Raw genomic sequence first — 16,600 nt, 5'->3', positions numbered from 1 at the left:
TGATCAAAGTTCGTTTTGAAATACGTGCGTCTTATTCCTTAAAACGGAGGTAATATGATACTAGCACTTATAGTACTTGCTCTTCCAAACACTGACAATTTGTTTAAGTACCTCGCCTTCCACGAGAAAGATGCTACACAATCCATTCACTGACAATTTGTTTAACTACCTCGCCTTCCACGAGACATTAATTAAGTATATAGCTGCTGAACACCAAGTTAATAAACAATACTACTCCGCTGAGCACTCTATTTAAACCCTCGAATGCAGCACATAGATCAGTCACAAGCTGATCAGCGCCAAAAAGAGAGCATCCATAGCCGAGAGAGATACTAGAGAAGAGAGCAATGGCCCCCCAGGCCCCGACTATCGAGGTTCCCACGGATGCTGAGCTGCTGCAGGCACAGGCTGACCTGTGGCGACACAGCCTCTACTACCTCGCGTCCATGGGGCTCCGCTGCGCCGTCCAGCTCGGCATCCCAACTGCCATCCACAACCTTGGCGGGGTCACCTCGCTGCCCGACCTGCTGACTGCGTTGTCCCTGCCCCCAAGTAAACAACCATTCCTCGGCCGCCTAATGCGTGTGCTGGTCACCTCAGGTGTATTTGCAGCCGGCGGTAACGACTCCGAGGTGGAGCTCTTCCGCCTGAACCCACTGTCCCAGATCCTAGTTGATGGCGTCGTCGCCGACGATCACCACATCCAGACATCCTTCGTTCTGGCCGTGACATCGCCGCACTACACTGAGGCCGCGCTGGGGCTAGCCAACTGGTTCAAGAAAGAGGTCGTGGGGCCGGTGCCATCGCCGTTCGAGGACGTGCACGGCGCGGCGCTCTTAGAGCGAGAGCACGGCGCTCCTAGACAAGGATCTCGACGCTCTAGTCAATGAAGCTTTGGCCGCCCACGACAACCTGGGGATCGGCGCGATCATGCGAGAGTGCCATGGCCTCTTCAACGGGCTTGAGTCTCTCACCGACTGTTGCGGCGGCGATGGGACGACGGCGAGGGCCATCACCAAGGCCCATCCGCACGTCAAGTGCACCGTGCTGGACCTTCCCAAGGTGATCGACAAAGTTCAGTCGGATGGCGTCGTCAACTATGTTGCTGGTGACTTGTTCCACACCGTCCCAAAGTCTCAGGCCGTGATGCTCAAGGTATGGCATATACATTGTAGACCAATGGGAACTATATATTACCATGTCTGATTATTACCCAAAAAATGCATTAAATTGCAAAATTCAGAAGATAATTAATTGTTCTCATTTTTTGTGTGTAGCTTGTGCTGCATCACTGGAGCGACGAGGATTGCATCAAGATCTTGTCTCAGTGTAGGAGTGCCATTCCTTCACGTGAGGAGGGAGGGAAGTTGATCATCATAGACATTGTGGTTGAACCTTCTCTCGGACCAATAATGTTTGAGGCCCAGCTTCTGATGGACTTGGCCATGCTTGTGTACACAAGAGGCCGTCAGCGTAACGAAAATGACTGGCGTGAGCTCTTCGTGAAAGCGGGGTTCACTGACTATAAAATTGTCAAGAAATTAGGAGCACGAGCTGTCTTCGAAGTCTACAAGTGAAAGGTTTCCTAAAAACGTCATACCCAAAGTGTGTGCTTACAAAGCACATGCGGGTCTGAAGTTCATATGGATATGGTGTGCTTGATAAAGGGAATAAAGGGAGTATAATACCCTATATTCGTAAGGAAATTGCCATGGCTCAGCAGGGAAGTGTTTTAAGCATGGTTATTATATTGTATTATGTATTTTCGTCCGAAAGTATTATTGATATGGTTGGTGTGTTTGTGTATGTATTATGTTTGTGTTCTCCATTTGGGCTTTGTTTGATGCTGAGACTTGCAGTGCATGCTATGTACTTCTACGATATAACACGCTACAATTAACTAACATGGCAGCCCTCGGAAATTTGAGGGCATTATATTTTTTATCCTGTGCTAATATATTTTTTACTCTAATTACCTCCTGCATTGCAAGCTACTTGATGTTTTAGGTAAAATAATATATTTTTAAGGAAAAAACTAATGATATTTATTATTTTTGTCTAATGGACTTTCTTATATTGTCATTTTTAAAGTTGGGAGCACACCAACCAAATAACCTGGAAAGCCACATGGCCGCTACATAAATTAATTGGCACGTGCTTGAAAGCATATATAGGCTAAGCAATGTGGAAATAAGGATTATCTGCTGGATATGCAGAGCAATCTGCTACGATTTTTTCACATCCTCTACTTGCAACCAAGGTAGCTAGGCTTGCACTAAATTTGTTTGGCATGTAAAACTGAATTCATTTTCTATAATAGGAGGGAAAACACACAAATCCTTGGCTAATAGACCATTGAGCACTCGTTCGCTGCAACTCGGTTCTCCTTCACGTAAGCTCCTACCAATGCTCATGTTAGTGGCTAAGAGCATCTCCAGTCGCGTCCCCCAAACCGTCCCCCAAACGGCGTCCGATTGAGCGTTTGGGGGACGTGTTTTGTTTGTGCCGCGTTTGGGGGACGTCACTCCCCAGTCGCGTCCCCCAAATAAAATTTTGGAAATTTTGAACTTAAGCAAGATTCGATTAAATTCATCCAAACTTGGCATATATTACATAGATTCGAACGAGATTCGACTAAATTTAAACTAAACCTAATCTAGAAGTACTTGCGGCGGCCGGAGGTGTCGTAGTGCGATGGAAGATGTACATGTCGTCGGTGACGACCTCACCGCTGACGCATCGACGGGCTCGTCCTTCACCGGGTCGCTTGGCCCTGCCTCGCCGTCGTCGGTGAGGTCCACGAGCGGCTTGTCGGAGTCGCGGATGGACAAGGCGAAGCGCCGTCTCGAGGTCGCCCCTCCGGGCATCCTTGTCGTTGAGCAACGCCAAGTACGCCGCTCGCGGCCCTAGGCAGTCCTCGGGGTCGTCGGCTGCTGGCGATGAGGCGCTGCTGCCGCTCGTACTCCGCCGGCGGCGCCGCCTGCGGCGCTTCCTCCGGCTCCTCCTTCACCTCCGGCTCGGGATGAGGAGGGCGCCGCCCGCCTCTCTTGCTGGCGCCGGGCTGCCGCTGCTGCCGCGCCTCGGTTTGACGGGCGTCGCCGACTCCTCCGTCACGCGATTAGGGACGGTGTAGGGCGCCGAGCGGTACGACGAGGACGGCGTAGATCGGGCCGGTCCTGAGGAAGAAGAGTTCGAGGAGGACGAGTACGTTGTCCTCCTCGACTGCCATTGCGCTCCACAGTAAGTACATGTGTTTACTATTTCCTTATTTTTAATCCCTAGTGGGGTGTATAAAGAAGGTTACGAACATGTCTTTGCGTCAACTATTTTTTTTGACTTAGGTAATGGCACTACAAGATCCACTCCAACTAATGCACACCATTCCCTCTAATGTTATATCGACTACGTGGATAATTCTAACATCAAGAACGGAGAACAACTATAATATATCAAATAGAAACAAAAATCAAGATTGCATCTCAATAGATCATCTCCTAAGACAAGCACCAATCATCAATACTACATAATCAATGATGTAATCATGTACGATAGCTCATTTCTTCTAAACATTAGTAGTACCTAGAGGGATATGATCAACCTGCAGCTTCCATAAATCGATGGTCTACGGGTTAAACTATGCCCCTTCATGATGGAGATCAACAAAGAAGAATATGCAACCATAGGCGATTCTATCGGTGGTTCCCTATCAAATTATCTTTTGCTGGTGGCCTGCATAGCCTGTACTTTCTCTTCGTTCTCTCGCGGGCTTTGTGTGGTGATACAAAAAACCAAAAGGGTATATATGGAGTTTAAGGTTAAGACGTAGTCATTGGCCAAATGGTGGTGGCTGTCGAAGATTTGGTAGAATGTGGGTCCCATAACAAGGGTAGGGACTACGCTTCAGGACCCTCATTGAGTTTCGGTGCTGGGTATCCTCCCCATAGAAAAAATAGGAACTCGGGGTTTTCTCAGAGATAATTGTAGTCCAAAAAGTTCCTATAACTCAAAAGTACGACACAAAGGATGTTCAACCTTACATGATTAATAGCAAATAAATGAGATTCAATGGAACATCTAAATCTTTACCTACTAATAAAGGAAGTAAGGTTTCTCCCCAGATTTTCGTCCGTTTTAAAACTGCCCTCGATTTTCAGTTGAATTACAAGGATTGCCACCGCGTGTAGATGAGAAAACAGTTTGCCAGATCGTGTGTTGCTGGCCGATCGCTCGTTTTATGTGGGCTTCTTATTCCGACGTGTCCGTCGTGTGGGCCGGATCATGTATAGAACGGCCAAACGAGCCATCGACCTGCGCGAGGGACGACCCAGTTCACCAGCACGTTCAGAAACCTGGGCGATCACTGTAGATTAGTCCCACCTCGTTTGTTTACATGGACTCTCACCAGTTTATATACGTAAAGTTACAGCATATCTACAAGCCGCCTGCAAGCAGCACCATGATCCGAAAGAAATTAAGGGAGCTATAAGTACGGCGAGTGAGAGGGTTGACATGATGTGCACAACGAAAAGTCCTGCCGCTAAGAAACGAGACTGCCAGATATTGAAAGGAATCGGAGCACAGCACCTCTCACCTTGAGAGAAAAGAAACGGCTGAGGTGTGCCGGACGGCGCTCGCAAGGCTCTGGGTCCAAGGTAAACGCTGCCAAAAGAAGTGTCGTGTTCTGAATGTGCCTGCCTCTCTACATGCATTAACAGATCACAAGCCTTGATGTAGAAGCCCCGGTAAAAAAAAAAAAATGCTATGTTAAATGCACAAATCAGTTCGCACCAGCTAGAACTAACTGAAAATGTGGTTCAAGTCAGATTTTTTGCGTCATGTTTTCTAGATAGTGCCTACCATCTTTGTGACGGAAGAGGAGACAATCCGGAAGAATGTGTGCCGTCATTATCAATCATTTATATGATTTATTGGATTTGATCTGTTAAGTTTTTCCGTAAAATTAATTGCTTACTATGTTCTTGTCACTAGGACGGATGCGGCGGAGGACAAGACGATCTTGAGCCTTTTGCCTGCAATTTTTTTGGGTATGCCATGTTAGAGTAGACCCAAACTCTGTATGTGCAGGTTAAGTAGGAGGCTGTGGAGTATAATTTTCTTTGCTCTGAATTTTTTGATGTTGCCATGCGTTGTTTCTATCTGCTACTGCCGCTCTGTCATCTGCTAAAATTGTTTACTGCTATGGCTTGGGTGTGAGAAAGAGAGACACGAAATCTAATATCCAATTCAAGGACGGAGCTAGCTCTGACTTTGCTCGGCGAGTATACTATCACATGGAATTCTGAAGTTTGATCTTAGCGATGATAACTCGGAAGTAGTTATTTCTGATCGTAGTAAAAATAGATGCTAACAAAATTTGTGTCGCTCAAGCTGTTAATACAAAGAGGTGAAAATAGAAAAATGTTCCAATTTTTTTTACGAAAATGTGATTTCATCCGCAGCAACGCGTGGGCATTTTTGCTAGTCTATATAATAATAAAAGCAAAAGGATTTTTCCCTCGGTCGTCCGTCCAACTTTAGACTACCCCAAAAGTTGCAAGAAATTACCCACCGTACCACCCATAAGTAACAAACCGAAACGTTTTTTCTGTTTAATTTTACCCTCGCCGATCGGGCGTCACAAGAACTTTGATGGGCCTGCACGCAACGACGCATAGCGATAGTCTCGATGCAAGGCTTGATGTCTCGCTCTCGAGTCTCCACGCTGCGCCGCCGCCCTCCCGTCTTTCTCTTTCCCTTTTCTCAATCCGGACGTATCTCTATGACTATCTACCCAAAACTCGGTTCCTCCCAAAATCGAATCCATAGAGATGCTCTGATTAATTTCTTACCTCTCGCCCACGAAAATCTACCATATATGGCCCCACCCCTCCATGGCTTCAAGCGTGATTCCAACAAAATCGATCGCAGAACTCGCCGAAGTTCGCTCGCAACGGAGGCTCGAAAACAAGCTTTCGATCGGCAATGGAAGTCCATGATCGACGGATCATGATCTATGATTCTATGAAGCTTGTGACGCATAAAAAGCTGCATGGGCTACAGGGGAACACGCACTGAGTAAAGCAGTTTGAGTCACCGCTCACCGGAGTTGTCGCCTCGCCGGAGTGAACGACTGCCGAAGTCTTGGTCACGTAGACTGTCCGAGTCGCTACCTCAGCTCGCGGACGGGGATGGTCGTCGCCGCCATCGTCAGAGGCTATCCAGATTCAGTCGGAGGTCGACGTCGGAGGTCGATGGCTACTGCTCCACATCTTGCGGCCCGGTCGGAGCCCCGAAAGAGTGACGCGCGCGGTCGCTGGCGTAGTGGGCAAATTGATTGGGAGGTTATTTTTTTCGGGAGGAGGATTCATCGATTGGTTTTGATTGAAAGCCCAGGAATAAGCTGGTGTTGTTGCTAGCACTGGGTAGACTATCAACTGAAACATAATCAAGCCAAGAAGATGACGAACACCTAGATAGACCCGCATCTATTTCCATATTCTTCAGGCCAAGAATTAATATTGTAATAAACATCGCTGATGATGAACACGTTAGCAGATAGCATATGATTTCAGATCCTCCATGCCAAGAAGCTAGACAGTAGCGCTCAACAGCAAGAAAAATTCTTCACGCGCAGGGGAGGCACGCAGACACCAGTTCCGCCACCTTGTAGTTCTAACCATAACTCATGGAATCCTCACCCTAGGGAGCAATTTATCTAGGTTTTGTTGTCACAGAGCTACGTCAAGTGCATAGATCACAATAGTATTTCGTTGCAGGGTATGAATTGGTTGTGCTCCATGCTGCAGAATATGTACATGGCTACATGCTGGCATGCAGTACATCAGCACTTCGTGAAGTGTAGAGGACCACCAATTCTCTACACGACATGGCTAATTTAGAGAACTGGTTGGTACATGATTCAGTTCGTAGCTAGAAATCCTGACGAAGTTCCACATCAGGTAATTTAAATTCTGAACATGAACCACTCAACTAGATTAATGTGCACACAATTTAGTATGTGTTATGAAGTTCAGATATGGCTCTGCAATTGGTCATATAGTAAAAGCGTGAACAGTGTTTCATATGATCAATTGGTACCATAACATGACAGAGATACTATTCAAATTGTGATCTATGCACTTGACGGATCGCGCGCATGTTCACTCTTTGACAGAATGCATAGCTACCGGAGAAGACACGCGTCATGCTCTCTTTCTCATTACTTTATTATATGTTTTGTTAAGTGTTCCACATATATTTTCAATTCTGGGTACGGTTTTCCATTTGTTTACTTTTATATACAGAGCTAATTTTATTCCTCAAACTGTGGTAGTTGCAAGTTGGGGCTTATTTCTTCTATGTCCAATTGAAAATACTGCAGGGGTGAGCATAAAAAAAACAAATACTTCTAGGACACCGCGAAAATGAGGACACGGCGAGAGATCAGGGCCGCAAGGTTTGCTCAGTTAATCTTGAACTTTGTGGTGTCGGAGTAGGGGAGAAGGATTGCATCAAAGTGGCGGAAGGAGTACAGTGATGACACAAATTTGTCAACATCGGCATAAATCTGGTGTCATCGGACCAATATATATGAACCCGTAGCAAAGCACGAACACTTTTGCTAGTAACCTATTAAAACATTAAAGGAACTATATTAATGCATATAATAGTGGAAGTAGTATAACAAAACTGAAATAGTCATAGATAAGTTTTGGACGCATCTGTGGCCTTCAAGAACTTTGTATGTTCTTTGTACTACTAATTAGCAAAGTGCAAGGAAATATCTATCACAAAGTCACTTTATAAGGACTTTCCATCATAGAAGTACCACTAGTAGAAAACGGGCATGTAGTCCCGGTTTGGGAGGGCATTCCCGGTTGACCTTCTGGGACTGCCAATGCGGGACTAGAGGACCAACATTTAGTCCTAGTTGTATTAAGAATCGGGACAAAAGTTCCTTCACGCGGGGGCACCAGAGAGCACGGTCTGGAGCAACTTTAGTCCCGGTTCGTAGTACAAACCGGGACTAAAGGGCTCCACGTGTAATACCCTGCTTATGGTCGTTTCTACGGCACGGCGAGAGAAAGGGCTGTTTTTACACTGCGACGGAGATTTAGGGTTTTCGTAGGGTGTTTCCTTCGGCTAAGGTTTATGTTTTCCATTCAAGTATAACTACGAGCATACATATAGAGTTGGTAGCTACTACGAGCATACATACATATATATATAGGATAAATACTTCCTACTCTTGGGTGTAGTTACACCCATATCTAATAGGGATTTCTATTTACGTGCCCTCGGGTCCTTAGTTGTACTCAGTTTTCCCCAGCTCCTTAGTTTTCCTCAGTTTTCCCCAATCCCTTGTCTGAAACCCGCAGAAGGAGCTCGGACGGAGGATCCCGTTTAGTTGACATTGGTTGGTGCTGGCAAGTGGGGCCACTGTTGGTGCCCCGCAGTGGACACGTCTCCACTTATCTAGACATCGTGGGACCCACAACTTGTCCACGTTAGCGCGCTGGACCCACAGCTTACCCAGGTGACCGTTGCAAAATGGGAGCCCGAGCCAGCCCCGCGCCCGTGCCCGTGCCATTGCTTCCCCTTTCTTTCCCCGCGCCTGTGCCCGTGCCATTGCTTCCCCTTTCTTTCCTCGCGTCCCATTGTTCTTCTTCTCCGCCAGCGGCAGCCCTTCTCCGGCAGGCGGGTGATGTCTAATTTCTCTTCGACCTCCCGTTCTTCATGGCCGCAGTATGGACCCGTGCCTTTGACAAGATGCCCTGACTGCCCACGCCAGGAGCCTCTGAAGCGGTTGATCTGTAAGACGGACGACAACGGCAACCATGGACGTGAGTTCCTTGCATGCGAGAGCTTGTCATATAGAGATGGGGATAAGGTTAGATCTCGCTCCATTTTCTCTGTTTTCTCTCGATTTTCTTGTTATTCCCTCGAATTTGGGATTTAGGGTTCACGTTGTTGTTTTCAGATCCTAAAGAAATGCAGGCATTTCGAGTGGATCGATGTGTACGTTCAGAGGCTTCAATTGCAGGGAATCAATTGGGGCTATTGGGGAGCGCAATTTGGGAGGGGGGACTTGCTGTAGAGAATGCGGCGGAGAGAGAGCCGTTCCAATTATGCCTAATGCTCCCAATGCGGGATGTGGTGGAAGTGAAGGGAGAAGCTGAAGAAAATGAACAAGCGGTTAAGGCAGGCTGATCGAGTTGAAGAAGCAAGCTAATCGATGGTTGGTTGTTTTTACTGTTGTATAATTGCGATCGGATTCTTATCATTACTCACCGGGCGCTAGAAGTTGTTACAAGGGATACCTTGTTACAAATCCATTATTCGAGTTACATGTACTTGTAGTTGTTTTCATAGTTAGTGTGTGCATTCACCGAAATTACCAACTATATTGGAATGCTAAAGAAAGTTGATATTTGTTAGAGGGGTGACAAATAATCCATTCACCGAAATCCCCCAAATATGCCAAAACTATATTCCTTAAAAGAAAAGGAATGCTAAAGATAGTTGATAATTGTTAGAGGAGTGATAAATAATCCATTCAAAGAACTCCCTGATACGTCTCCGACGTATCGATAATTTCTTATGTTCTATGCCATATTATTGATGATACCTACATGTTTTATGCACACTTTATGTCATATTCGTGCATTTTCTGGAACTAACCTATTAACAAGATGCCGAAGTGCCGGTTCCATTTTACGTTGTTTTTGGTTTCGAAATCCTAGTAACGAAATATTCTCGGAATTGGACGAAACGAAGACCCGGGGGCCTATTTTTCCACGGAGCTTCCGGAAGACCGAAGAACATACGAAGTGGGGCCACGAGGTGGCGACACCACAAGGCGGCGCGGCCTAGGGGGCCCGCGCCGCCTATGGTGTGGCCCCTCGTCGAGGCCCCGACTCGCCCTTCCGCCTACTTAAGCCTCCGTCGCGAAGCCACGATGCGAAAAACCACGATACGGAAATCCTTGCGAGACGCCGCCGCCGCCGATCCCATCTCGGGGGATTACGGAGATCTCCTCCGGCACCCTGCCGGAGAGGGATTCATCTCCCGGAGGACTCTACACCGCCATGGTCGCCTCCGGAGTGATGAGTGAGTAGTTCACCCCTGGACTATGGGTCCATAGCAATAGCTAGATGGTTGTCTTCTCCTCATTGTGCTTCATTGTTGGATCTTGTGAGCTGCCTAACATGATCAAGATCATCTATCTGTAATACTCTATGTTGTGTTTGTCGGGATCCGATGGATAGAGAATACCATGTCATGTTAATTATCAATTTATTGAAGGAGATATGCCCTAGAGGCAATAATAAAGTGGTTATTATTTATATCTTTGTGTTTATGATAAATGTTTATATATCATGCTATAATTGTATTAACCGAAACATTAGTACATGTGTGATATGTAGACAATAAAGAAGTCCCTAGTATGCCTCTTAAACTAGCTTGTTGATTAATGGATGATTAGTTTCATAATCATGAACATTGGATGTTATTAATAACAAGGTTATATCATTATATGAATGATGTAATGGACACACCCATTTAAGCATAGCATAAGATCTCGTCATTAAGTTATTTGCTATAAGCTTTCGATACATAGTTACCTAGTCCTTATGACCATGAGATCATGTAAATCACTTATACCGGAAAGGTACTTTGATTACATCAAACGCCACTGCGTAAATGGGTGGTTATAAAGGTGGGATTAAGTATCCGAAAAGTATGAGTTGAGGCATATGGATCAACGGTGGGATTTGTCCATCCCGATGACGGATAGATATACTCTGGGCCCTCTCGGTGGAATGTCGTCTAATGTCTTGCAAGCATATGAATAAGTTCATAAGAGACCACATACCACGGTACGAGTAAAGAGTACTTGTCAGGAAACGAGGTTGAACAAGGTATAGAGTGATACCGAAGATCAAACCTCGGACAAGTAAAATATCGCGTGACAAAGGGAATTGGTATTGTATGTGAATGGTTCATTCGATCACTAAAGTCATCGTTGAATATGTGGGAGCCATTATGGATCTCCGAGATCCCGCTATTGGTTATTGGTCGGAGTGAGTACTCAACCATGTCCGCATAGTTCACGAACCGTAGGGTGACACACTTAAAGTTGGATGTTGAAATGGTAGAACTTGAATATGGAATGGAGTTCGAATATTTGTTCGGAGTCCCGGATGAGATCCCGGACATCACGAGGAGTTCCGGAATGGTCGGAGAATAAGATTCATATATAGGAAGTCATATTCCAAGTTTGGAAATGATCCGGTGCATTTATGGCGAGGTTCTAGAAGGTTCTAGAAAAGTCCGGAAGAAATCACCATGGAAAGTAGAGTCCGGAGGGACTCCACCTTGCATGACCAGCCAACCCTAAAGGGGAGGAGTCCAAGGTGGACTCCCCTAGGGTGGCGGCCAACCCACCTCAAGGAAAGGTGGGAGTCCCACCTTGGGTAGGACTCCCTCCTTGAGTAGGTTTCCCACATATGGGAGGTTTTAGTGTTGGGGTCTTATTCGAAGACTTGGACTAGAACTCTTGGGGCTTCCACCTATATAATGAGGAGGAGAGGGAGGGGGCAGCCACTCTTTGGCTCAGCCTTGGCCGCACCCCTTAGAGGGCCGGCGCCCAACCCCCTCTCTCCCCAAACCCTAGCGGTCTCTCTCCTCCACCACATCCCGCACACTTAAGCGAAGCTCCGCCGGATTTCTCCACCACCACCGACACCACGCCGTCGTGCTTGTCGGATTCAAGAGGAGCTACTACTTCCGCTGCCCGCTGGAACGGGGAGGTGGACGTCGTCTTCATCAACAACCAAACGTGTGACCGAGTACGGAGGTGCTGCCCGTTCGTGGCGCCGGAACCGATCGTGATCAAGATCTTCTACGCGCTTTTGCAAGCGGCAGAGTGAACGTCTACCGCAGCAACAAGAGCCTCATCTTGTAGGCTTTGGAATCTCTTCAAGGGTGAGACTCGATACCCCCTCGTTGCTACCGTCTTCTAGATTGCATCTTGGCTTGGATTGCGTGTTCGCGGTAGGAAAATTTTTGTTTTCTATGCAACGTTATCCTACAGTGGTATCAGAGCCGTGTCTATACATAGATGGTTGCACGAGTAGAACACAATGGTTTTGTGGGCGTTGATGCTCTTGTTATCTTTAGTTGAGTACTTTGCATCTTTATGGCATAGTGGGATGAAGCGGCTCGGACTAACTTTACATGACCGCGTTCATGAGACTTGTTCCTCGTTCGACATGCAACTTGTATTGCATAAGAGGCTTTGCGGGTGTCTGTCTCTCCTACTATAGTAAAGATTCAATTTACTCTTCTATTGACAACATTAGTATCAACGTTGTGGTTCATGTTCGTAGGTAGATTAGATCTCTCTCGAAAACCCTAAACCACGTAAAATATGCAAACCAAATTAGAGACGTCTAACTTGTTTTGCGGGGTTTGGTGATGTGATATGGCCATAATGTGATGATGAATATGTATGAGATGATCATTATTGTATTGTGGCAACCGGCGAGAGCCTTATGGTTGTCTTTAAATTTCATGTTGGGTAGTATTTCAAAGTAGTTGTAATAGTTGCTACATGAGGTGAACAACCATGAAGACGGCGCCATGAACCTTGACGCTACGCCGACGATGATGGAGATCATGCCCGTTGATGATGGAGATCATGTCCGTGCTTTGGAGATGAAGATCAAAGGTGCAAAGACAAAAGGGCCATATCATATCACATATGAATTGCATGTGATGTTAATCCTTTATGCATCTTATTTTGCTTAGAACGCGACGGTAGCATTATAAGATGATCCCTCACATTAATATCAAGATAATAAAGTGTTCTCCCATCGTATGCACCGTTGCATTGTTTGACGTTTTGAAGCATCTCGTGATGATCGGGTGTGATAAACTCAACATACAACGGGTGTAAGCCATGTTGCACACGCGGAATACTTGGGTTTGCTTGACGAGCCTAGCATGTACAGACATGGCCTCGGGACAACGGAAACCGAAAGGTTGAACAGGAGTCATATGGATGATATGATCAACATGTTGATGTTCACCATTGAAGCTACATCATCTCACGTGATGATCGGTCTTGGTGTAGTGGATTTGGATCGTGTACCACTTAACAACTATGAGGGATGTTGTATTAAGTGGGAGTTCATTAGTAATTAGATTAAAACATGAACTAATTATCATAAACATAGTATGAGTAGTATTTTGAATTAATTTTGTAGTATTGGCATCCGTTTACTACTATGCGCTAGTCTTATAATTGAGATAGAAATACTGTTAAAATCTGACTAGAAACTTTACGGATTAGTACCGTATTGTTAATGAATCAAGAAATGATTAAGTAATATTGCAAACATTTAGTGAAACTCACTTTGTTGATTCAGAGAGCTATGGTTTCAATTAGTACCTAAAGTTATCTTGTCTCCGTGAAACTTGAAGTTCAAATCTGTTTGAAAAGTAAGGAGCTGAAAATTTAGTTTTCAGAAATAATCAAGGTACGAGATATATGTGATATCTAAGACCTTATTGCAAGATGATAGAATATAAATTTGGTGAGACTACATAAACTCATAAGTTTTATGGGAATGTACGAAGGTTGAAGACGCAAGGCGTCCCAATCCTCCAACTATTGGGGCACTAACAATATTTGCATATCCATGAAGTGATTGTCCTTAGTATGCACCGTTGCTAAGACTCGTCGTTTCGAAGCATCACGTGATGATCGGGTGTTATAGATTCTACGTGTGCTTCCAACGGGTACAAGCCAGTTTTGCATATGCGAATACTAAGGTTTAAACTTTATGAGCCTAGCATGTACAGACATGGTCTCAGAAAGTTATCATGAATTGATGGATAAAATTATGAGTGAAATTGTTCATCGTATTACAAATTTACTAATAGTGAAATCTGAAACACTTGTCATATGATGATCAACATCAAAGTAAGAACCTCAAGGTTATTGGTATTTGACCAACAAACCTAGAAGTTATTGATGTTGAAATGTTTTTCTGAATAATGAGGAAAGCTAAAAGAGAAACTGTAAAAGATATTTTGGCAAAAGAAAAGAAAAGACTAGAAAGTCTAGCTCAGGTGTATATAAATGATATACATGTTATGGTTGTATTCCTAGTTAAGTCACACAATGAAATTCTTGGGTATTAATACCATATTGGTTGGTATGAAGTGTCATACAAAACAACGTAATACAAGAATACAATGGCCTAAGTGACTGACAAGGAATATGATAGGAATGCACGTACGGAACAAAATAAAGTGTTATTATGTTCGTCGTTGGTATTCTATCTACCCCTTAGAATTTATAATAAAGAACTTAATAATTGTTATTTTGCTCTGGTCAAATGAAAACAATGAGTTGTTCAAATTATGACATTACTCCATGTATGATGGATAAGTTATTATAAATCTTAATGGTGAAACACACATACATAACACTGACGCTAAAAATGCCATGAGGCAAATGATTTGAATTCCACTTATTTGTGGAACCGCAATTTAGGTCATGTTAGAAAGGATCGCATGAAGGAACTCCATGCAAATGGATTTTTGGAGTCATTCGATTTGTTGAATCGTTTGGCACTTGCAAAATCTTTTCTAAAAGGTAATGAGCTGAAATACCGTTCATAGGCAGAAGAGTTGAACAGGCAACTAACTTAGTGAAAACATACATAATGATATATGTGGTTCACTTGGGCATAGTTGTGATGCGGAAGATTCTTCTACTTCATGAAAACTTTCAAACAATGAATTGAGTATATATGTGGATATATTCAATAAGGAAAAGTTTGAAACATTTGAATAGGATTCAAATAAATTTCAGCATGAAGTGGAAATCATCGTAATAGAAATCAAATATCTATGATTGGATCATGGTGGAAATATTTGAATTACAAGTTTTAGCGAACATCTAAGAGAGTTATGAAATTGTTCTACAACTTACGTTTCTTGGAGTATCATAGTGATGATGAAGTATCCAAGAGATATATCCAAACTTTGTTGGATCAATGATGAGATAAAATATTGATGCCATTATATTTTTGTGGATTATGCTTTAGTGACTACCGCTTTTACTGAATAGAGCATCATCATGATCCGTTGAAATGACACCATACAAGTTATGGCATGGGTATAAACCCTAATAATCAACCAAAATCGGATGAATGTCTTTGTTGGTTATCCCAGAGATTTAATTGGGAATTCTTCCCACGAGACAAAGACAAAAGTGTTTGTCAATGTTTCTTATTTCCGAGAAATTGTTTGAGTGAAGTATTTGAGTGGGAGGACAATATAATTTGATAAGGTTTATGAACACTGAGCATAATGATCAGAGTAGCGCGAGCATCGGAATTGGTTTCGGAAGCGGCTACGACGATCATGGCTCTCATGACTACAAAGTGTTTTAGCCATGGAGATCGAAGTACATATTGAACCTTGTAGGTATGGTTTACTTTGTGATCAAATAAATGATTTGTGGACAAAGGATTGATTTTGATCAATGATAAACCAACTACAAAACAAAGAAGTTATGATGGGCTACGACTCCGTTAAAATGGCCATGCGCCATGAAATCCAAGATAGATGAATACTTTATGAAAGTAAATGGATCTATGAAATTGATAGACTTGGATGAAATATCCTTGAAGAAAGCTTGACTTATCGAAAAAATTGTTTACGACAAAGTTCAAAGAGTTGAATACGATAAGATTAGATCTTTCGTAGCAATGCTTATAGTCTATGTGGATTATTCTAGTAATCACTACATATTTCTTTTATGAGATATGCTAGTAGGATGGCAAAATACACTACTTAACGAAGTATGTATACAAGATACAACCAAGAGTTTTGCTGGTCAGTGGAATACTAGATAGGTATACAAGCTTCAATTGGATGAAGTAAGTATCACGGAGTTGGAATCTTCACCGGATGAAATAGTCAAGAGTTTTTGATTTCATCGAGAGACGATGAAGAAGCTTGCATTTGCAAGAAATTAAGTGGGAGCGCTAAGACACATTTATAATACTTTATGTAGGTGACATATAGTTGGTTATAAATGATGTAATTATATACTTGATTAAAAGGTTTCATTGAGAATTAACTTCAATGAAAGGATATGGACAGAAACAAATTTAGTGTCAAGATCTATGAAGATAGATTGAAACACATAAATAAGTTTAAGTCAAAGTACATATGATGGATATTGAAGAAGTTCAATATAGAAATATTAAGAAAATGTTCTTGTCATGTGAAGGTTTAACAAGACTTGAGTGTATCGACACTCAATGAGTAAAAACACATGAGTGATTATAGATCACGAATAATATGTACACAATCAGATATCATGTGCTATAAAGTGTTATGAGCATATACCAGAATGATTCATATGATGATCATTGGACGACGAGTAAGAATATCCTTGAGTACTTTAGAAGAACTAAGGATATATATATATTTTTGTATGAAGAAATGACAAACAAATCGGCTATAGAGTGTTACACGATATTGGTTTTGTCACATATAAAATATAATTTCAATT

The 16,600-nt window shown here is 43.5% G+C and overlaps 1 pseudogene; it reads left to right on the top strand.

Moving 5' to 3' along the window:
• Positions 1 to 347: 347 nt before the first annotated feature.
• LOC124699551 lies at positions 348 to 1,590 on the top strand (annotated as a pseudogene).
• Positions 1,591 to 16,600: the final 15,010 nt, after the last annotated feature.

The sequence above is a fragment of the Lolium rigidum genome, chromosome 3 (assembly GCF_022539505.1).
Source record: "Lolium rigidum isolate FL_2022 chromosome 3, APGP_CSIRO_Lrig_0.1, whole genome shotgun sequence".
NCBI classification, from domain to species: domain Eukaryota; kingdom Viridiplantae; phylum Streptophyta; class Magnoliopsida; order Poales; family Poaceae; genus Lolium; species Lolium rigidum.
Note: the sequence above shows the minus strand (reverse complement) of the source record. Positions and strands in the feature narration are given on the sequence as shown.